Here is a 22,315-nt window from a genome sequence, read left to right on the forward strand (position 1 = left end):
ATACATGCTGGAAGGGCGGCTGGCCAATGGGGACACAGCACAGGGACGGGACTGTCGGGGAGGTCAAAGTGCCTGACTGACAGCTGGGCGAGCCAATCAGAGGGGAGGTGAGGCCTCCGTTGGAGTGCAGGCTGGGGCTGGTGGAGGCCGAGCGATCCACCATCTCCACGTCGGCTTGGACGCCCACTTCTCTCTGCTCCGCTCCCCGCTCACAGATGCTCTCGCTGGGGTCGGTCATTGTCGCTGCCTCCCTGAAACTCCTGGAGCTCCCTGCATGATTGGAGGGAGGAGGGAGAGGATGGAGAGGAGTGGAGGGGGATTGAAGAGAGGTAGATTGAGAGTCAGGGAGAGAGGGAGAACTCCCTGGGCGATCTTTCTGTTTACCTCTGTCACATTCTTTCCTGCTCTCTGCAGATGTCACACATGATTGTGGAAAGTTGTTACCAGCAGCGATGGCATTTGCGTCTTCCAGGTGACAGCTGCCAGGTGTCCGTGTATCCCCCTGTGACTGCCCTGTGTTGTCAAGGCTACGGCCGTTACCTTGGTAACGCACATCTCCCCCTTGCTCAGCTCCCTGGGATACCGCAGGTCCTCCTACAGCTGTTGTTTTTTGCTTTGAATTGTCCTCAACAGCAGCTTCAGCTTTTGCTGTTGTCTTAGTGATAGAATCAAAGGTGAGACCCCTAGTTAGATCATTACTATTATGGGGTGTGCAGCTGGGGTTTGTTTCCATGGCAACATCTCTCACAGCCGGTGTGGATCCTCCCCTTGTTGTCAAGGGAACAGTTGTTCTGGTTTTGGGGCTGGAGGTGGCCAGAGGAGTCAGTGGGTCCATTATCACGCCAGAACCTGGCAGCAGGAAACAAGGTCAACAAATACACTGAGAGAAAAGAGTCACAATGTTTAATACTGTTTAGTGACTTTAAGGGTTATTCTTGTACTATAATTCTCTGAATAACTGTTAATGTCTAATGAGTAACACTTTTGTCTCTCTATTTTGTGATTGCAAGGTGAAACTATTCATTTCCTGACCTGAATCTGGGCTCTGTATATCACCATTCTACCAAATGTTGTTGAACATTTGTCCTATTACCTGTTATTCATATCCTTAGTACCTTTTAATTTCTTCTTCAACCTATGTGACTTGTTACGTGTTGTACAGTTGTAGCGACCCAATTTTTGTTCATTGCATTTTGTCTCATCTGGATACATTCATACAATTACAAAATGTTGCATAGTCATAAAAGATTAATGAATTATTATTTTTTTGGAATGAGAAGAGTGTTAATCAACCTATTCATAATTCAACAAGAGTGAATGATGTGTTATAATTGATCCTTGTCCTGAAAAACAGTAACTATTGATCAGATTTTGTAATTACCTTGAATGGAAAGAGGACTCCTAGCTGCTGATCTGGGTCTAGGAGAGAGAGATGGGGAGGAAGATGAATCCACTGGAGCAGACTTTGAACTGGACCGAACTGGGCCAGGCTTAGAGGAGTCAGAGCTGGTCTTCGGATCTGGGACAGGTTTTGAAGCAAGACCAGGAGTCCGAGTCGAACTGGGGCGTGGGGAGAGTGATGGCCCAGGAGATGCCACAGCACGAGGCTTTGAATTAGACTGAGGCTCCAGATCTGGACTGGCTTTAGGGCTGGAATCCAAAGTCTGGGTGTTGTCTTTGCACCTGGATGAGCCAGATTTAGAGCAAGAGGACGGGGAGAGAGATCCTACCAGATCCATCTTAGAATCAGAGCCCACTAGAGCAGGTTTAGAACTGGACTGGGTTGAGTCTGACTTGGAACCAGAAATGGCTTTGGAATCAGAGCCGGGATTCAAGTTGGGGCTGACTGGGCCAGATTTAGAGTCTGGACTGAGCTTGGGAATTAAGCTGCCTTTGGAACTAGAACCAGTTTTTATATCCAGGTTGTCTTTGCACCCCACACCAGATCCAGAGCCAGAGACTGTCTTAGAACCAGAACTTGCTTTAACTTCAGAACCCGTTTTAGAATCCGGGATGTCCTTCGAACCAGTACTTACTTTAGAACTGGAGCTGGCTTTGGAATCGGAACCAGTTTTAGAGTCAAGGCTGTCTTTAGACCCCATGCCAGCTTTAGAACTAGAACTCGCTTTGGAGTCAGACCCTTTTTTAGAATCCAGACTGTCTTTGGACCCCATACTGTTTTTAGAATTAGAACTGGCCCTGGAAGCGGAACCAGTTTTAGAATCCAGACTGTCTTTGGACCCAATAATGACTTTGGAATCAGTTTTAGACTCAGAACCTGTCTTGAACTCTTTTCTGTCCAGATTCTCCTTGGCCCCCGACTCGGTGTTTTTCTGGTCTCTGGTCCCAGTAGCTCGTCTTTGTGTGGCCGGTTTGGGACTTAGAGAACTCTGCTGACTTGTCCTGGTATTCAGCGATGTTATTTCAGCCTGTTCACTTTTAAGCAATTTTAAGCCTACTGATGATTCTTTGTGAGCTCTGGTGCCATGCCCAATCTGTTCAGTTGACTTGGTCATCGTGCTCGCCTGGTCTGGTTTTTGGGTTTTGAGGTTGGCTGTCTGAAGCTCAGCACTGCGGTTTGAAGCTCTGGTGCCTGTGATGGTTCGTTCTTCAGGTTTTGGGCTGATGGCACCTAAGTCCTTCTGATTGTGTGTTTTTGGGCTTACAGGAGCGTGTGGCATTCTTGGTGAGTGTGTCTCAGGGCTAAGAGGTTTGGCAGTCTCTTTTCCATTGTTTTCTTTTCTGTTTGCTTGCAGTCTTGGGCTCACAGCGGAGCTTTCCGTTGTTTTCGGCATCCCTTTGGTGCCCGGTTCAGATTTCAGTGCGACGTGCAGTTTGGGGGTCAAGACGTTCGCAGATTCTGCTCCATGTATCTGTGTTTTATGGCTAACGACCACTCGTTCTGTCATGTTGGGACTGTTGGTGGTTCGTGTTTGATCCAGGCGAGGTGGTTTTGGACTTGCCGCCGTGCTGGTGTGTGTGTGTGTCTTGGGGCTGAGAGCAGGTGTGTGTTTGGGGTTTGGGGATTTCAGTCTTTGGTCGCCTCCTCCATTAAGTACATCAGCTTTAGTTGATCGCGACGGTATTTTGCTCTTTTGCCGTGCTAAATCCTCCCCCTCACCCAGTGACGTTACAGGTGTTGTGAGGGTACCAGATGACTTGGTGGTTTCCACGGGAACCACCCCGGGTCTCCCCCCTCCTTTACTCCCATCATCCTTTCTGTTTCCTACATTTACCTTCCTGGTCTCGGCGGCAGGGCGGGGGTTCCTCGGTGACATCAGGTTGAGGTTTAAGTTGAAGTTAGGCTCCGCCCCCCAGTTGGAGTTGGAATCTGCGTTGCCAAGGGAATCCTCAAACTCCACCTCCCCTGGAAGCGGGCATTCTGACTGGCCGACGTCCTTCCTGCGCTTAGAACCGTTTGGGGAGGTTTCCATGGTGATGGCGAATGTTTATCCGGTAGAAGTCAGGGTCGGTAACGTGGCTGGGGGTCAAAGGTCAGCAGCAGATTGGACAGCTGGGACAAGAAAAAAAAATTAAGATAAATCTACTGTCACTCATCATTTAGAAACAAGCAGAAAACTATAAACTGGTTTAATTACACTTGTCCAGATTTTTTTGAATGAATGAATATTTAACAATTTAATGACAGATTTAACATCTGGTCACTGTTTATCTGCTCATTTATATTACTAGCAGTAACAGGAGTTACATAAATGATATTTTTTATGCCATTTCATTTAAACAGCAATCACATTTGTCATGAAAACACAGTACGCATCACACCTTTGCACAAATGCCCCATGGTGCCAGTGCAGTAAAGTCATCATAAACCTCCACAGGAACATTACGGAGAAATATTGTGGTAAAGCAGGAAATACAAATACATAAAGCATGATCGGGTCACTATAAAATCACTATTCAACACCAGATGTACTTTAAATCTCTTTAGGAAGATCACTGAAACATTGCAGAGCTACAAGAAGACATAAAAAAAACACATAATGCACATAATGATGACTGTAAACTCTCCACCAAGTGATTTTCATGAGGCTTCGCTCATTAATCTCCTCTCTCTCTCTCTCTCTCTCTCTCTCTCTCTCTCTCTCTCTCTCTCTCTGCTCACCTTCTCACTGCTGCCTGGCGTCCGGGTCGGTCGACAAAGGCGTGGTTGTCGGTGGAAATCCCATCACGCGGTCCGATCCGCCGTCTGTTGTGGCATCGATGAGAGAAAACCTTCAGCTGCTGCCTCCCTCCTCCTCCTCCTCCTCTTCCTCCTCCTCCTCTTCTTCCTCCTCCTCCCTGCTCTGCTGCTGGATGGATTTATGAATAAATAAATGGACAGAGAAAGAGAGAGAGAGCGAGAGGGAGAGAGAGAGGGAGGGAGGTGTTCGTAAAGAGAGAGAGAGTGAATGAGTGAGGATAGACGGGAAGATGCCAGGAGAGAGAGAGAGAGAGAGAGAGAGAGAGAGAGAAAGAGCGAGAGACAAAGACAGACAACAGGAAGAGAGAGAGAGAGAGAGAGAGAGAGAGAGAGACAGGTTGAAAAGAGAAACAGGGATAAAGAGAGAACGAAATGAAATGAGAGTGACAGACAGATATATGGAGGGAGGGAGGGAGAGAGGGAGGTGTGTTTGTTTATTAAGCCAAAAAAAGACAAGATGTAGAAATTGGGGTCAGACATCCTCGTCATCATATGCCTCCTCTTCGTCTCCTCCTCCTCCTCCTTTCTCCCTTTTCCTCCTCATCTTCCTCAATCCTTCTCCTCCCCTCCATCTTTTCCTCCATTCCCCCTTTTCTCCCCATCCCCAGTCTCGCACTATTTTAATCATATTCACTGTATTTTTTTTTTTTTTAACTCTGTCAAACAGTAGATCGATAGATAGGCAGATAAATAGATACTAAATAACATATAAGTATTATAATGTGTTGTAATGGAAACGTATTACATTATTTGCAAGATAATGTGTTGCCCCAAGCCAGCTATTTACTGAAATATAACTCATTTGTGTGTGTGTGTGTGTGTGTGTGTGTGTGTGTGTGTCCCTGAACCAAACACACAGATGACTCATCGGTTTGTAAGAGTATTTCTGAATGACATTTTGTCTCGTCTCATTCACGTCGCTGGAACAACAAACTAAACTGCCGGTTACCTGGAAACTGAAGCTGTCTGTCACCGCCACCTGAGGCCTGCGTGTGTGTGTGTGTGTGTGTGTGTGTGTACTGTAACTCGCTGACAGTCTCTCAGCTGGAAAAAAATAAATAAATAACCTGAAGACAAAACAGCAGGATTTGAAAACAGGAGATGTTTGTGGTTAATTTGCATTCTGGGAGCCGATCGTTTCGTTTCTGACTGATTTTGTGTTTTATGTGGCGTCAGCATGTCAGCCAGCATCTGCTCAGCACACCGCCACTGTCTCACTGATCAGCACATGAGCTAATGCAAACATTAACCCTCCTGTTCTGTTCAAATTTACCATCATCTTTTATGTTTGAGCTCAATTTGACTCCAGCAGTTTAAACCTCCACAAAATTATTATAACTAAAATTGTTACCAAAATTTATGTGTCAGGTACTTTATGTTTCTTTGTTGAGCCCTTTAAATAAAACATACCCACCCAACATAACCCTCCCCCACTTATACATCCAGTATTCCCATTACGCCACTATGGAAAAATATGCAAATCACCATAAAATCGCACTGATTGACCTAAAATTGGACAGAAATATTATTTTTTGGTGTTTTAATGGCTTTATATTATTTCGAAGTACAGATTTTTGTTATTTATAACCGATGTGTTACAGAGTGTGTACAGGACATTGAAAACACAATTTTATGTTTACCCGGTAGAACCCGTTGCATTAGGAAAATAGGAGGGTTATCATGTTAAAGAGATGGTAAACTAAAATGTGCATTTTTTCTTTCACTGAGTGCAGAAAACATGAAGTCGGATCATCGTGGGTTTGACCTCAGTTTTTTATTGTCTTCAGTTTATCTGCAGTTTTTGTTATCCTCCTCCTCCTTTTTTTTTTATGAAATAAAAATAAACTAATTTCACCGGTTTTGCTCCAGCTGTTCCTGGAGCAGGAGCAGCTGTTTGTTTGGAGGCCTGCCTGCCTGCCATACAAACAAGGTGATTTTCAGGAGACGAATGAGTTCAAATGTAGAATTAAAGTCTGACATCAGCCGGGCCTCAGAATGAATTCTCCTAATATTTGTGCCACATTTGCCTTTTATTTTGAACAGCCTGTCGGTCACTTTACTAGAAATCAGCTCGTAATTCAATGCATTTCTTCATTTTACATTTAAACAAACAACCAGTGATAATCAGAGCTGTATTCTCTGTCCATGGTGCTGAAACATGAGCCCAAACAGAAGTGATCACAAAACCCATTTCCACTTTCAATGGAAATCATGCATTAAATACCTTAAAACATATATGAATGGCAGCGGTTTTTATTTGGGCCAGGTGACCATGAGGGACTAACATGGATTAAAACCCCAGTTTATCTCAGTTTGTGACTTTGAGGAGCTCTCACATGTTGGCGGCATGAAGACGGAGCTCAAAGATAATATCATGTCGGTTCTACGCATTCAATTTCTACAGTCACCTTCCACATTTACACTTTATTACCCGACAGACATGATGCAGACCGGTGGTAAGATTATTTTATTTATTTATTTAGTTAACCTTTATTTTGACAGAGTAGGTCCATTGAGAGCAGGCTCTCTTTTTCAAGGACGCCCTGTAGCAGCAGAATACACAGAGATTACAGACACATCAAAAAAAAAAAAAAAAAAAAACAAAACAAAACAAAACAATGCAGTAAAAAATACAGGCATAGAGACAAGGTAATAAAGAATTTTGCGGCATAGTAGAAATCAGGCTAAATGAAGCAGGTGCAGATCAGAGCTGCGACAGTTAAGTCAAATTGTTGGTTAGTTGCAGACAATTCAATTAATCACCAACTAACAGATAGAAGCACTCATTTGTACCCTCCGCTGTTTCTCTTTTAAATGCCAGGAGGAAAAGGTGGATGGGTGAAATAGTCTCCCAAATTCGTAATGATGATCTCTCAAATTTACCATTTAATTATTATTTTTATTTTTATTTTATTATTTTTATTTTATTTTATTTTATTGTATTGTATTTTATTTACTTATCAATATTATTATTATTTTTTCTCTATGTCATGCGTGTTTGTATTTTTTGTTGTGTGTGCTCCCTTTGTTGCAAAACTAATTGCCCCATTGGGGACAAATAAAGATATATATTGATATTGATTGATACTGAACTATTTTGATTCTTGATTAACCGAATAAAGCCTGAACTATGAAAGAATTAGCAGAAATTTCCAATTTTTTGAAATTAAAGTATGTATGAAGTATTGCACAGTATGAAACAGTATTTTGGTCAAGTATTGATTAAACTGAAAACGAAAAACAGAATTGAAAATGTGTATCATATATGATATGAATGGCTTTACAGGGTTATTCGTTTTGAGTCATTTTTCAGCAGAAAATTTCCAAATTCTCTGGTTCCAGTTCCTCAGAGCTGAGCTCTGTCAGGCTGCTTCAGTCGGTGACAGTCAACTGAACATGAACATGAGGACGCCGCCGCAGGGTTAGGGACGCCACCGTCGACGACTTTCTGATGTTTTATGGACCAAACAGTTGACTGATTAACCGAAACAATAATAAACAGAGTAATCAATAATCTGGATTAGTAAACGCAGACAGTTTTGATGCTCAAAAATGACACGGCCACTCCAGACGACTCAGCCAATCAGACGCCGCCGCAAAGATGCCGCCTGACAGCAGCAGCTGACTGGCGTGAGAGTGTGAGCATGGCTTTATGTACACACCCTATGTGTGTTTGTCTTTGTGTCTGAGTGTGTGTGTGTGTGTGTGTGTGTGTGTGTGTGTGTGTGTTGATGGTGCTACTTATGCCCACAGTCAACAGGCCGTCTTGTTATTTGGTCCATGGATGGAGGACCGACAGGAAGAGGAGCAACTCTGCACTCACTAAGGAAAACCAGCTCCTCAACCAGCTCTCACACACTCACACACACACTCTCACACACACACACTCACACACACACACCGTGCAGCACCTGGAGCAGGAGCAGCTGTTTGTTTGGACGCCTGCCTGCCGACACGCAGCATGTGGGAGGAGAACTGTGACACAGAGAAGTAAGTAAACTTTGCAATTTTTTAAAAAATCCAGGCGGTAAAAATACAGATCTGACCAGAGAACACCTTCAATTATTTATTTTACTGTTTCAAAAAAAAAGCCTGAGGAACCCAGACTCAGGGCTAATAAAGTTAACACAAAATGACAGGATGAATAACGTGGGGAGTGCGATGGGGTTCCTCGTTGTGGGAGCATTAATGTAGATATAACTTTTAAAAGTGTGGTTTTAACTCCATGCAGTGATGGATCAGGACAAGGACTCAAAACCAACAGGGTTCATTCTCAGGGGAGCATCAGCCCACTCAGCATAACGTCACGGAAATCCTCCCACTTCATTTAAAGAAATGACGAATACAGTGGTCCCTTGTTTATTGCGCGAATTACGTTCTAAAAATAACCCGCAATAAGTGAAATCCGCGAAGTAGTCAGCTTCATTTTTTACAATTATTCTAGATGTTTTAAGGCTGTAAAACCCCTCACTACACACTTTATACACTTTTCTCAGACAGGCATTAACATTTTCTCACTTTTCTCTCTTGTTTAAACTTTCAAAGTTCAAACCTTCACAGAAAAATAAGTCCAGTAAAAAAAAAAAAAAAAAAGCATGCAAAATTTCACTAAAAAAAATCCGCGAAACTGCGAGGCCGCTAAAGGTGAACCGCGTTATAGCGAGGGACGACTGTACAGGGAAATGTTTGGCCTGAGGGTGGCGCTAGTGGAAAGGTCTTAGGGTCACCACAATCAAGAAGGGTCTTGCTTTGGGGAGCATGAATGCACTTGGCCAGTATCCTGCTAAATACTGGTTGCAAGGTAATATTGTGGCCTGGTTGTGGTGCCAGAGGTCATAGGGTCATTAAACTAGACAGGGTTCATCCTGTGAGGAGCGTGAACGATTTATCAGCTAAAGATTTCACAAAATAAAAACAAAATGTGGGTTTGTGGCTGAAGCAGCCGCCTTATAATGTTCTGCTCAACATCCAGAAACCACACAGCTGATGATTGGCTGTGGAAAGCAAAACGTTTCCCCGCTTAGGGACTATTTTCCTTGGCGGAGGAGGAGGGAGCGTTTCGGTTTGAAAAAGTCCTGAAAAGCCAACAGTGCTGCTGCTTTTAGGAAAACTCATGTGGAGGACTTTATTCCGCTGATGGAAAACTGGAGTGAAGAAAGTGTGAAGGCTCTGAAAGTTCATGTTCATATCGTAGTGGAATGAATGGAAACCAGCGGCTGGAGGAAAGGGAGGAGGAGTGATGTGGCAGCTGCTCGCTCTGGGAGGAGATCAGCAGGAACATGAAGTTTGTACATTTTGTAGATATTAAACTAAAGATGCTGAATCACTGGTGTGGTCCTTTGAGCTGGCAGCTGGCGTCGTGTTGTGTGATCAGTCTCCATGTCGAACACGGCCGGCTCGGCAGGTTTGTTGCAGCAGTTTGCAGCTTTTCAGACGTTCTCTATGAAACTTTTACTAACAACAGAGAACAATGTTAGTTTTGAAAATAAATCAGTTTGGCTATAATCTGAAAAGCTCATCCATCAAACCCTCTGAGGTCTGACGATCACAGGAGCTCAGATCACGACTTTTATCCTTCCTTTTCTAGTTCCTTCCTTGGGGAAAAGAGAACTTTGCACCAGCAGCCATGTTGCCATGAAACAGCAGGTGAACACAGGTGTTCCTCACAGAACCAGCTGAGGTTCTGCTCCAGTCAGGGCAGACAGAGCTGAGGTTCTGTTGCTGTGTGTGTCGGCTCACTGGAGAGTCTCTGCTAACCCTAACTCTAACTTCATTCATTAAATTAACAAAGAAAGACACCAAAACAGCAGCCGCACACTAAAACACTGCATATATGAATTTATTGCAGGCTTTCGGTCATAGACCTTCTTCAGGCATACCTACAGGTATGTTTTAGTGTGCGGTTGCTGTTTTGTTGTCTTCTTTAGTCCTTAAGTTCAGCTCCAGCACCTTTTCTAAGAGTATAGCTCATGGATGAGTGGTGGCTTTTTCTCACTTCATTCATTTAATTAACAAAACCTGTGTTTACCTGCCAGTTCATGCCAATATGGCTGCTGTGGAAAGGGCCTATTAGCAACACTGGGCGTCACTTTTTTCAAACGGTGGAAAATCTGATTTTGGACCAAACTGCGCTCTCGTGCCACGAACTGGAAAGCAAACAAACAAACAAACAAACAAACAAACAAAACCATCCAGTCTGGCCACACTCAGGTATCAGCTGGTCAGCCTTGTCACTGCTTGTTCCCTCGTTGTCGTAAAGTCTGTAAGTTTGCTCCCCTGCACTCTGAACACCTGTGCTTCTTTGGCTCCGCCCACTGAGGTTTAGGCAGCCAATGGTATGGTTTCCGCAGAAACATGACACACACAGGCTTCAGTGACCTCTGACCCTCTGACCCCCTGACCCCGGCCTTCAGTGTCAGCTGTTTCTACACGTCGTCACTTTCACTATTTTATTATTTTCTCCTGCTCTCTTCACCATGCATTTACTTTTTTATTCACTATTTTGAGTTTTTATTGACATATTTATTTATTTATTCGGTTGGTGCCTCGTGACAGGGTTCCCTCACTTCCTGTTTATGTTGTCTTACATGTATTTATGTGAAAAGTCTAACATAAATAAAGTCTGATTGATTGATTGATATGTTGGAGTTATAGCTTGTTTCACTCCTGATCTTACTGTGACACACTCAGGATCAACACACTCTATCTACACTGTGTATTCATGTGTGTGTGTGTGTGTGTGTGTGTGTGTGCCGGTCCTGCAGCGGCGTCGGGCGGAAGCTGGACTACTCTCCGGTGTCGTGGAGGGAGTACTTTGAGCAGATGGAGGATGTGTGTGTGGGCCCGGCCGACAGCAGGGACGTGTTCCGGGTGTACAAGGCCGGCGGCGACGGGCCGCTGCTAGTGCTGCTGCACGGGGGGGGGCACAGCGCCCTCTCCTGGGCCGTCTTCACCGTGAGCATCACACACTGTCACGCTCATTTGGATTTGCAGATTGATGGAAAGTAACGATACTCTTCATCATCAAAAACTCTCATGTTTGAGCACAGAATTGGGGATTTTTTCCCCTAATAATTTCTAAGTTAATGTGAATTCTGATGTTATGAGGCAAAATCACATGCATAAATGATAAAAATGAATTAAAGCAAACAAGCAAAAGCAAAACAGCAAAACACAGCGGCAAATAAATCTGACCAAATCTAGAAATCACACGACAGCCTGATGATTTACGTAATATAAAGGCTTTAATATTCAAACAGAACCATGCAGAACCAACAATGATGGAATAATGCAATTTAAATATGTCAAATATGGAGGTAACTTGGTGATTCAAATCTCTATGCGATGTCATTGTATCACAGTTGATTCTACACAGTCCTCATGCCAGTGACAAAATAATGATTAATGAGCAGGCAAAGTCAAAATTTACATTATGTCTGGGAAAAAATACTAAAATGTAACATATTGCGATATAAAAATGTGACAATACGTTTCATGGTGCAAAAAAGGCAACATTTTATTCTGCTGTTTAATCACAAAGTTTAGACGATTTGCTCGTCACAGTTTCACAAACTCACTCGAAATCAGATTCTTTGACCTTCTTCTTGACTGTGTGAGTGCACATATGGACAGATGGTGAGCAGTCAGACAACAGCAGGTGAAGATTGTTATTTGATGTTTTCAGTGACAGAGATTTTAAATTGTTTACCTTCTAATGAACATAAATCTGCAAATCTGCAAATTTTGTGATTGAATTTTTATTTATCACATTGTGTCAACTCATATTACAAGATAAGAACGTTGACCCATCACTAATCATATTACACATATTATAGGGCAGGATTAACTACAAATGTGTTCATCCAAAAATATATATGTATGTTTACCTACACTCAGTGTCACTTCCACCTTTTACCTTTTAACAAAGTTTATAATGTTCAGTTTGTGTTGACATTGTGCAGAATGTGTCACTTTAATTCTGTGTTTATTACTGAGGTTGTAGTTTGCAGGTCTGCTACTGGACTGCATTATACTGAGAGGGGTTTCTGATTTTTTGTCCTCCCTATTTATATACAATGACGGGGGACAGAATAGTGGAAACAGCTGTCAGTAAAGTGCAGCACTAACTATGAGCTCAATGCCAAACATAGAAGTGAATGAACACCTCTGTTACCGTGACAACAAGACAAGCTGAGCATTATAGGCAGCAGGAGAGGAAACTTTATGGCACAACAGCTGGACTGGATTAGATTAGATTAGATTATACAGGTGGAGCTGATGAGTGGTACATATTAAAGTATTTGCGGTATTTGTGGTATTGATCGTTTCGGTTCCTGGGACTGAAACTGCAAATTCATTCATCATCTTTATTTATCGGGCTGAATCGATGCTGAGCGGCCCGTCAGTGAATGATTAATGAAGTCCCAGCGTGGGCCGCCCTCTGTTTCGCAGACAGCCATCTGCAGCAGAGTGACCTGCCGGGTGTTCGCCATGGACCTCAGAGGTCACGGTAAGATAAACAAAATAATATACAATGTTATCAATTTAGCATCACAAAAGAGTTCATGCAGTAAAATATATATATATATAACATTGATAATATTGACATGATATGATGTATTATAATATTATATATTGTATCAGATTCCACAGGAAATGCATTCTGGTCATTTTTGACTCATATGGAAACTTGGGGTGGTGATACATAACATCCATTTCTTTAAAAAGTGCAAAAAGTAAATAAAAAATTTGAATGGCAAGGTATCAAAAAAAAAAGATTTTTGAGGAAAACCTAGAATATGAAAGGACGAGATATTTACATGTTGCAGAAAAAAACCAACACAGGTCGTTTTTACCCACGTTTGTATGTAAGGGTTAACCATCTTCTCGGCCACAGCTACAGAAAAGAAAGGAAAACCTGACGGGACATTTACTTTCTCTCTTTTTCACGTCATTGTTCAGTAAATGGTTGCTGTAATTCTGCATTTAAAACCGGAGAATGAAGAAGCTGGTCCGTTTGGTTTTAGTGGAGAGTTTTAGTCGATCCAGAGGCTTTTCCACCGCGACAGAGAGAACATGCAGGAGGAAACCCTGAATATCTGCAGATGTTTAGATACATCAGAGGTTGGATTTAAAGATACTGAACATCAGAGAGAGAAAAAATGAGTCTGTGCTTTCAAAAACCCACAATAGTCAAACCCATGGAGGAACAGAGGATTTTGTAATCAAATTAGTGTCTTTTTCTGTCTTTTTCACATTCTTCAAACATATTTCACTTCTGCACTGTATACTGTGGTGTTTGATAGTTTTTGTATTTAAAGTGTTAAACCACCTGGCTCTGTGTTCAGGGGCCACGCAGGTTCGCCAGTCAGACGACTTCTCAACTCAAACCATGTCCAGGTGAGCACACACACACACACACACACACACACACATACACACACACGACAAACACTAGACTAAAGTTTTGTCACTCTGGACTGAAGACTCACTGCCTCCATACTTCTTCTTATGCCCCACCCCCTTCAGGGATGTAGCCAATGTGGTGCGAGCCTGTTACGGGGAGACTCCTCCCCCCATCGTCCTGATTGGTCACGGCGTTGGCGGGGCGATAGCGGTGCACACGGCCAGCAACACTCTGCTGCCCTCCACTGTGGGCCTGGTGGCCATAGACGTGGTGGAAGGTGAGTGTGTGTGTGTGTGTGTGTGTGTGAGGGACTGAGGCAACACACATGAATGCACACACAGACACACTGGGGCAAATATGTTGTTTCTGTGGTATGTTCAAGACGGCTGGGAACCTCTGCTTAATGTCCTAATGAATACGAATATTTGAGCGGAGTTTTAACTTGTAATTCTGTGTCAGAAACTCAGGACTTCTCCCAGAATCCCCTGGTATGTCGTCCTGTGGCCTCTGAAAAACAGTGCTGTCATTATTACTGATGTATTTCTGCTAATTTAACAATGACATGATTTTTAACCCATAAACTGGAACCATTTTATTTGCCGTAAACTAGTTCCGCCATTTGGAAACCTGGAGCTGAATAGGGAACTGAAACGGTTGTGTTGTTGTGCATCATTCAAAACAATTTTCAGCTTTGTGCCGCCTCTCAAAATCACGATGTTTTCCTGTCTGTATTGACTTCATTAATTCTGGAGCGGCACAATGGGAGTGGATCTATGTTCCTGTGGTCCTACGTTCCAGGGGTCCTACATTCCAAGGGTTCTATGTTCCCGGGGTCCTATGTTCCCGGGGTCCTATGTTCCCAGGGTCCTATGTTCCCGAGGTCCTATGTTCCCAGGGTCCTATGTTCCCGAGGTCCTATGTTCCCGGGGTCCTATGTTCCCGGGGTCCTATGTTCCCGGGGTCCTGTTCCCGAGGTCCTATGTTCCCAGGGTCCTATGTTCCCAGGGTCCTATGTTCCCGAGGTCCTATGTTCCCGGGGTCCTATGTTCCCGAGGTCCTATGTTCCCGGGGTCCTATGTTCCCGGGGTCCTATGTTCCCGAGGTCCTATGTTCCCAGGGTCCTATGTTCCCGAGGTCCTATGTTCCCAGGGTCCTATGTTCCTGAGGTCCTATGTTCCCGAGGTCCTATGTTCCCGAGGTCCCATGTTCCCGAGGTCCCATGTTCCCAGGGTCCTATGTTCCCAGGGTCCTATGTTCCCGAGGTCCTATGTTGCCAGGGTCCTATGTTCCCGAGGTCCCATGTTACTGAGGTCCCATGTTCCCAGGGTCCTATGTTCCCGAGGTCCTATGCTCCCGGGGTCCTATGTTCCCGGGGTCCTATGTTCCCGAGGTCCTATGTTCCCAAGGTCCTATGTTCCTGGGGTCCTATGTTCCCAAGGTCCTATGTTCCCAAGGTCCTATGTTCCCGGGGTCCTATGTTCCCGTGATCCTATGTTCCCAGGGTCCTATGTTCCTTAGGTCCTATGTTCCTGAGGTCCTATATTCCCAGGGTCCTATGTTCCAGGGTGTGTTCTTGTTACCAGGGTTCCTATGTTCCAGGGGTCGTATGTTACCATGGTCCTTTGTTTCCGGGTTCCTTTGTTACCAGGGTTCCAGGGGTCCTTTATTTCAAGGTTCCTATGTTCCATGGTCCTATTTTCCCGGGGTCCTATGCTCCAGAGTCTTATGTTCCCAAGGTCCTCGGTTCCAGGGTTCCTTTGTTTCCGAGTCCTATGTTCCCAGGATCCTATGTTCCAGGGGTCCTTTGTTCCTGAGTCCTATGTTCCCGGGGTCCTACGTTCCTGGTAATCGATGTTCTGTTAACACACATTGAGGTTTTATGTTGTCAGAGACTCATTTTCCCAGGGTCCTCTATGTTCAGCTCCATCCTGCTACATTCCATGAACATGCCCACACAAACAAACACCCACTCTGATTCTATGATAGTTAATATCTGTAATTATGTTTGTGCATAATTCTGTAGATCCCCACACTAACACACATTTGAGTTAAAGGCTACATTATGCTGGGGAAGAATGACAATCTCCAGTGTACCCGACAGGCAGGATCGAATTGTTCTGCTTTTTATTTGAACATCAGCAGGAACAAGAGTCAAATTCCTGCACCAAAAAGAACAAAATGCCATAATGTAGCCTATAAAATGAAAAAACTTCATCAACTTCAGCAACCATATGCCATGCATTGTAAATCTGGGGAACACAGGACCCTGGGAACGTAAGGATTACTCCAGAACGAGCCCGGTGAAGCTCCGGTTCTCCCAACAGAACAAGGAAGGAAGGAGTTAACCGACTAAACTTGGTAAATATGGGTAAAAATCATGACTATCACTGCTTCACACAGCGTTCTTCTCCTCCTCCAGGCAGCGCGATCGACGTTCTCCACAGCATGCAGAACTTCCTGAAGGGAAGACCCAAGTCCTTCAAGTCCATGGATCACGCCATCGAGTGGAGGTGAGCACCCAGCCATGTTAAGACTACATTTCCCATGAGCCCCTTTGGGTCCAGCCCCACTTTTCCAGATGCTCTGAAAGATTTAGCTCCGTTTGCTCTGGAAGAACAGCGCCCTCTTCCTGTTTTGTGCCATAAAGCAACACATCAGGTTATAACCGTGTCTTAAAATTAGTGCGGTTATGATTTATTAATCCTACATCCAGCAGCTTTTAAAGTCTCTATAAAATATTAACAGGATGTATCTGCCTTTTTTCCACTCTGAACAGTTCACGTCTTTGAAAGAGGCTGATGAGTTTCTGTCTGTTTTCAGCGTTAAAAGCGGACAAATCAGGAACCTGGAATCTGCTAGAGTCTCTGTGGTTGGTCAGATCAAAAGGTACGCTGGCTCTGATTGGTCAGACTGAGATACATTACATTAGTTTACAGATAATTATGTATATTGTGCTTTCATTTCTGCTTGGTTTACTTGCTGTGTTGTGATTTGTCTATTCTTTGAAACTGTTCTAATCAGTGGAAATGGGTTTTTGATTTTGTTCTTGAGATCAAGGAGAATGACGGAAAACCTTTTACTTTGAAAATTGTCCACTTATACAAACCAGTCTAAAGTGAGCTAAATTGAAGTAAACATAAAGCTAAACCAAACAAAAAATGGACAAAAATGTACAGAACAAATGAACAAAACAAAATAAAAACAACAACAGCAACAACAAGAAGCAGAAGAAAAATAAGAATTTTATAGCATTGTTTTTTCATCAAAGTAGAAAATGTAAAATAAAAGTAAGAAAGAATGAAACAAACAAAAATCCGGACACCATTAATGCCTCCACCTCGTTAAGTATTTCCTTTCTTCTCTGCTGCTTCCTGGCAGATGTGAAATGGAGGAAGCCGATTCGCTGGAGCAGGCGAGCCCAGTGACCGACGTGGTCGTCGAGGGCAACGAGGAATTCTACGATCAGAACTACGTCGACGACAAAGAAAACGCCACCGCAGAGGTCAGAAACACACCGCTGGGACCGCACCAGTGACCTACAGTCATCACTCAACACCCAACTTTCAGCTTAAAACTCATCTTTGATGTCATAGACAGAAACACACATGTACATAAACATGTTTGTGATAAGACAGTTGCAAGGACAAGTTTTTAAAAGTTACATTACAAATCTAACCTTTCACATCTGAAACACAACACGAAAATTTAGAGATGTGCACAAAAATAAACCAAAAATGCTTTCTTTGTTTTGCTTTATGGTTTACAGAAAACAGTCAAACACTGAAAATGATGTGTGTGTGTGTGTCCCAGAGTGTGTACAGCTGGCGTATAGACTTGTCAAAGTCAGAAAAGTACTGGGACGGCTGGTTCAGAGGGACCTCCAACCTCTTCCTGGGCTGCAACCTGCCCAAACTACTGCTATTGGCTGGTAGGTCTCTAAAGCCTGCCCCCAAACTACTGCTATTGGCTGGTAGGTCTCTAAAGCCCGCCCCCAAACTACTGCTATTGGCTGGTAGGTCTATAAAGCCCGCCCCCAAACACCTGCTAATGGTTGGTGGGTCTGTTGAGATAAAAAAACTGTTGCCTGATGTCAGTTGCTTGATATTTTAAAAGCTCGTGTCATTACATCGGTGATACTGATGGAGCTGCTTCTGTTTCCAGGAGTCGACAGGCTGGACAGAGATCTGACTATAGGCCAGATGCAAGGTGAGGAGCTGACACGGTACAGCCACCGGTAGCCATGGTAACAGTCCCACCCTCCATCACTACTGCAATGCAAGCTGTGGTAACATTTCTTTTTTAGTACTGCCATGGTAGCTATGGCAACAGTCAGTGAGGATGGTAATGGTAATGCATGATACACCTTGTTGTCACGGTAACCGACAGTAACAGTGGTAGCTATGGCATCCGTCCTGAGCTAGTGTTACTTTGTTGCCATGGTAATGGTCAATCGATATAACAGTGGTAGCAATGGTCTCCATCCTGTGCTAGAAATTCTTTGTTGCCATGGTAACTGTCAATCAATAAAACAGTGGTAGCCATGGTATCTGTCCTCTACTAGTACTACTTTGTTGCCATGGTAAGTGTCAGTATATAATTGTCAATATATAACAGTGATAGTCATGGTATCAGTCCTCAGGTAGTGCTACCTAAGAGACATTTAAGTTTTGGATTAGAACTATTTTGTTGCCATGGAAACAGTCCTGCTTTAGGGCTACTTTGCAACCATGGTAACAGTGCATTTGTGCCACCTTGTAGTCATGGCGACAGTCCTGCATTTGTACTACCAAACAGCCGACTTGTCAGAAGAACCAATCACAGTTCTCATCAGCTTGAGGTCCCGCCCCCTGCCAGGACTTAGAACTACCTTGTTGCCATGGTAACAGTTTTGCATTAGTGCCTGCGTGTTGCCATGACGTGCTTTAGAACAACTTTGTAACCGTGGTAGCAGTACGTCAGTACTACCTTGTAGCCATGGTAACAGTCCTGCATTAATACTTCTCTATAACTGACCCATCAAACGAACCAATCAAAGATCTCGTCACCGTGAGGACCCGCCCCTCATCAGAACAAATACAGAGGCTTTCTGTTGTCATAGCAGCTGCTGCAGAGCCACCCATCAACCAAAACACCATCCGGACCTGACCTCTGACCTCTGACCCCAGACAAAACAGACAGCTGCTACAGTAACATATTATCAGCTGGGCAGGAGCAAGGGTTGATGGGAAATGCGGTCTAACAGCGTTGGAGCACATTAAGCTGCATGTAGTTTATTTAGAGGAACACTGACATTTACTGAGTAGTTGACATTCTTCACACGCCGTGTGCTGTGCTGTCTGAGTGAAAGGTAAAGGACATCTTCACTGCTGCAGAGACATCTCACACACACACAGACACACACACACACACACACACACACACACACACACAAACCTTGAGGCTGCAGTACCTCTCCAGAGACAGCTGCTTCTGTCAGTCAACAACTACTCTGGAACTGACAGCCTGGAGACTGTGTGTGTGTGTGTGTGTGTGTGTGTGTGTGTGTGTGTGTGTGTGTGAGAGAGAGAGAGAGAGAGAGAGAGAGAGAGAGAGAGAGAGAGAAGGAGGAGACATTTATGTGTGTGGAAGTAAACAACTGAAAAAAGAGGTGTGTGTGTGTGTGTGTGTGTGTGTGAGAGAGAGGGAGAAAGACATATAGAGTGAAAACTGTCTTGCCCTCTCTTCAGGTAAATTCATGATGCAGGTGCTGCCCCCATGTGGTCATGCAGTGCAAGAGGACGCACCAGACAAGGTGAGAAGAACAGTGTGCACATCACTGTGTGTGTGTGTGTGTGTGTGTGTGTAAATATCTAGCCTGTACCTTAATGCTTGCCAGGTTTCTTCTATCTGTTGTGTGTATGTGTGTGAGCATTGGTTTCTACCTCTGTGTGTGTGTGTGTGTGTGTGTGTGTGTGTGTGTGTGTGTGTGTGTTTGTGTGTGTGTGTGTGTGTGTGTGTGTGTGTGCAGGTGGCTGAAGCTGTGGCTGGCTTCCTGCTGAGACACAAGTTTGCTGAGGGCCGAGCCGAGGCCAGGAGGTGGGCGGAGCCTGAGAGCGGCTGCTAGCTAAGAAACAGCTGGGAACAGCTGTAGTGCTCAGGTCATATATAGATGACCTGGACTCGAATATTAATGACTTGGACTTAAGATCTGCAGCTCAACTCAGAGTTTAGTCTTGATGACTTGTGACACAGCTGAGACTTGAATGTTGACAACTCGTGACTGGACTCGGACTTTGGATTTTGATGACTTGTGGATTAGAGAAATGACTTATGATTCAGTTTCAGTTTCACTTGAAATCTGAAGGCTTGTAACTGCTCTGAGTTGTGTATTTGACTCTATGACTTGAATACTGATGACTTGATGGACTAGAAGAGTGACTTGTGATTTGAACATTTAACTTGCACACTGATGACTTGAATTTGACTCTGACTGAAGACTTGTGACTTGAGTCAGTGTTTGATCTTCATGACTCGTGACTCAACTGGGACTTGAATATTGACGACTCATGACTGGACTTGGATTCTGATGACTCGTAGACTAGAAAACTGACTCATGATTCGAGATTCACTTGAATACTGATGACTTGAGTAGAAAAGTAACTTGATATTGATGACTTGTGTTTCAATTCAGACTTGAATACTGACTTGTAACGACTTGAATATTGTGACTCCTGACTCAAACTTTATAGATTATATTAAATATTGAGTCATGCCTCAACTCAAACTTGAATATTGACGACTCGTTACTTGACTTGGCCGACTTGATCACTTTAGACATTGAACACATGTTCTCGGTGACTCCCTCTACAGGACATCGCCACCTAGGGGTGCAGTTATGTTTTTATAAACCCTGGACATTACCAAAGACATAAAACTAAACACATTTCATTTATATTTTTATTAGGTTTGCAAGTAGAGAATATACTTTTATTTTTTCATGTAATATTCAGAGAAAAAAAACTCAGAATTTCTAAGATTTTTTTCTCATAAATTTACCACTTTAATCTAGAAAACTCTGAGTTTTTTCTCAGTGTATCATCGCCCCTTCCCTGGGTCGATGATACACTGCCGTACATTTTACATTTTCACATGTAGGTTTATTTTGACTCATCTGTAGAAAAAAACCCTGTTCCGCAGGCTCTTACTATCCTCTCTCTCTTCCAGCTCCTCCCACTCAGTCACACGGTGAGGACTGCAGGTGAGATGCTCATCACCTCTTTGAGCAGGAAGCAACAGGGATTATGGGAAATGTAGTCTCACTTTAGGGAACTTAAATGATTCTAATTAACCTGTAAAACCCAAGTCCTGTCTGCTCACTCTCCTCCTCCTCAGGATTTCCTCCAGGCCTCTCAGTTCGACTCGACCGCCTCCTCGTTTCCCTGAAGCCCAGACCTCCTCCCCCTCCTCCTCTTCCTCAGTAGCTGATGAAGGCTGTAGCTGTACAGTAGATTTGATTGGCTGTATTTGTGCTCTTTAAGCTTGAATGTTTGCTGAGCTCTTAGTGTCTGCTGGTGTGTAGATATGATCGGTCCTGTCATGTGATGTGTGCAAAAAATCTCTTCATGCCAAAATGCTGGAATGAAATCTGAAATGTCCCATTGTACCTCGAGACCTCGAACACAACACCTGCCTTCCTCTATGACAGGCTGATGTGTAGCACTGCATTGCATGTTGAATAATGAAGAATTCAAGTGTGTAAATCACCTGTGTGTGTGTCCATGTGTTTTTAATTAGCCCTCATCAGATTTCTTGTGTTTAAATGCTTGTGAGGTTTGATTTCTTCCAAAAACGCAGGAAAAAACGAGCAACTTAGTGAGAAATGACCTGAAAATCTCCAAGAGATTTGTGAAAGGTTACAAGAAAATTAACTGGAAAAAAGAAAGAGAAATAAAGAAGATGACTTGAAAATTGAGGAGAGAGAGAGAAATTTCTGAGAAAATTATCAAAAAAAAAGAAAAAAATTGCGGATAAAATCTCCAGAAATCTATATTTATGATTATTATAACTTAAATATTTATAATAATTTATGATTAAATATTTAAAATTACTTTAGAGGGAAAAATAATTTATAATTAAGTATTTATATAATTTACTATTTATAATAATTTCTATATTTTTTTTGCTTAATTTCAGGTAATTATCTTGTTTGTTTATTTCTTTTTTGTTTGGTTGTTCTTTTTTTTCAAATTTTGGGGTCATTTTTTGTTATGTTGCTCAGTGCCTGTTTGTCATGTTTTTCGAAGAAATCAGAAGACTGTGTTCAGGTTTGCAGGGCTGACCCTCCGAAACCTGAACAAACTGGTTTGGTTTCTTTTAAAAACACAGGAAACTTGGCAAGAAACAACCTGAAAATCTGCAAGAGATTTTTTAAAAGGTTACAAAAAACAATCTGGAAATTGCTAATAATTTTATACTTGTCGAGTTTTTTTTTCATATATATATTTTTTTATTTTTCTTCTCCTTAATTTATGGCTTAAATCTGAAAAAGTCTGAAAAAATAATGTGTCGTAGTTTTACGTGAAAGATGTTAATATTTAAAAAATACAGAAATGTCACAGAGGAACCATTCATTCATGAAAAACTGTCTTTGTGAAGATTTTTCTACCCAGCAGTAGCAATATAAATGTCTTGGCTATAAAAAGTATACATAAATGAAAAACACTTATTTT

At 43.0% G+C, this 22,315-nt stretch overlaps 1 pseudogene; it reads left to right on the top strand.

The window, feature by feature from the left end:
* The first annotated feature begins 8,162 nt into the window (after positions 1-8,162).
* LOC115376419 (protein phosphatase methylesterase 1-like) lies at positions 8,163-21,051 on the top strand (annotated as a pseudogene).
* The last annotated feature ends 1,264 nt before the right edge of the window (positions 21,052-22,315 follow it).

The sequence above is a fragment of the Myripristis murdjan genome, chromosome 18 (assembly GCF_902150065.1).
Source record: "Myripristis murdjan chromosome 18, fMyrMur1.1, whole genome shotgun sequence".
Taxonomy (NCBI): domain Eukaryota; kingdom Metazoa; phylum Chordata; class Actinopteri; order Holocentriformes; family Holocentridae; genus Myripristis; species Myripristis murdjan.